This window comes from Paroedura picta, chromosome 7 (genome assembly GCF_049243985.1).
Source record: "Paroedura picta isolate Pp20150507F chromosome 7, Ppicta_v3.0, whole genome shotgun sequence".
Taxonomy (NCBI): domain Eukaryota; kingdom Metazoa; phylum Chordata; class Lepidosauria; order Squamata; family Gekkonidae; genus Paroedura; species Paroedura picta.
This window is the reverse complement of record NC_135375.1, coordinates 33,062,280-33,064,489: the sequence shown is the minus strand read 5'-3', so window position 1 is coordinate 33,064,489 and position 2,210 is coordinate 33,062,280.

Genomic DNA, 2,210 nt, shown 5'->3' with positions numbered 1-2,210 from the left:
CTATATTTTTCCAAAATATCTAGAGATGACTACCAGCAATCCAGAGTTTGGTTGCACTAAATTACTGGTTATTTATTTACTGTATTTTTATTCTGCCGTTCCCAGCACTGCCGGCTCGTGGTGGTTCTCAATAAAACATGTAAAATTAATTGTTATCCAGTGAATCAGGGCAGCATGGAGAGAACACAATATATTCGATTAAAAGATTATGGGGGCTCTCCAGTATAGTGATGGTGAAACTATTCACAGCGCAATCCTATAGAAAGTTATACTGCAGGTTCCTTGAAATCAATAGTTTTCAGCTGGAATCACTGCATAGGATTAAACTGGCAAGGCTTTGAATGCATTTACTTCCACTGAAATTTGTGTGAAAATGCCCTACACTACAGGATGAGATATGCTAACAGTAGTGCCAGTGCAGGGTGATATACTAATACTTTGGTATTTCTTGAAGATTACATATCATAGTTCCCAGCACCAATTGTGTTGACTTCAGTAGGGCCAAATTAATTTCATGTAAAGAATTTCTGCTTTATGAGCTTATGATGCAAGTTATCAGTTTGTTGCTATGTCCAATGCAGATTCTGGATGGCTAAGGTGAAAGGCTGTCTCCTGTGTGACTTTTTGAGCCACGCTTACTAGATAAATAGAAAATTGGCATTGTAAGACTCTGCAGTTGGAAACCACCCATCTCTATCAATGGTATGGGCAGTTGCACAAAAAGCAAGACGGAAAGAGAAAGGATTGGGAAAAAGAGAAAAGATGGAAGAAAACTGTCAGAGCAGTCCTTGCCCTTAAAAAAAAAGGGCAAGTGCTTTGATTTTGTTTTTCTTTCCTACCCTTTCACTTGGCTTTCTACTTTCTTGCTAGTTCTTTGGAGATGGTTGCCCTGCTCTGCATTAAAAGATGTTCTCAGCCCAAAAGAGCAGCAACTGTAGTCTTAGACCAACTAATATCTGCTGAAACGTACCTGACTGCATTGGAAATGTTGCAGTAGATTGGTATAGCAGAGAATAATGAACCGCTGCACCCCATTGAAATGTAATTACACAGCACTCTTGTTCTTAAACCTATAAGGTGAAAGAAAGATGAATAGTGAAAGTAAAAACCGCTGACCCTTCAAAGTTTAATTTACGTTATGCATTCCCTCGCCCTTCTGATAGGTTTTAGAAAGGTCATAATTTAGGGTATTTTGCAGTTGATAAATGATCTGTATGTTTGTGTTCACACGCACCGATTGATTTGTTATAGCCAAAATATTGTTTCTATAACAACCTGCAGGTCTTTAAGTAGGCAAACATCAGTCGAACAGAAATTCAAGTGGGAGGTGAAGCAAAATCTGATCCTTCTTGGAGAGAGAAGCAAGAAGTGCTGGACCGCAGTTTAATGAGGAGGGCCGGTTGAGGCCGGATAATTTCCTCAGGACACCTCCTAAAACTCTTTGTCCTCCGGCAAGGATCCTGCCCTGGCTGCAGATCCAAAAGATCATAATGGTTTTGTGTTGCCCAGTGCCAAAAAGTCTTTGCAACTTGGAGCGCTCCCTAGGTGGCAAAGGGTTGTTGGGGCAATTTTCCCGCCTTTCTAGCCTTGGATGAAGCTCCTAGTTTCCGGGCCCAGTTGATGCATTATGCATCAGGGCTGCCGGCAACTGACAGCCCCTCAGCCAGCGTCTACTTGAAAAGCAATGGTGCTAATCAAAGTCGACACATTTGAATGTCCAGACACACACACAGAGAAATTTACTAATCAAAAAGTGTATTTCCTAGGGCTGTCTCCAGAGAAATCCGCAGGAAGAAATTGGAATAATTTATTAGCTTACAAGTTTTCGTTGACAGTTAGCCCAAGGCTATTTATCTCTGTAATAGAGAACGTCTCCAATGTGGCAAAATTGACCAAATCAAACAGCTTTGATCAGAAAATGAATCTGGCAAGGCTGTCTGTCTGCGGGTCCCTGGGGAATGGCGGGAAACAAACAAAAAGATTTAACAAGTGGTCAATAGGAAAAAGAGAGAAAGAGAGAAAATTTGCAGGCTGCAAACTCAGAGAGCCCTCAATAGTTCACACACGCACATATACACACACAACTTTGTGAACGTGGGCACACACACAAACACTGAAATAAATTACCGAAGAAATAAATTATGTCTCTCATCATAAGGTTTAACTCTGTGGCTATGCATAATCCCAGTCATGCAGTCAAAACTGAGAAG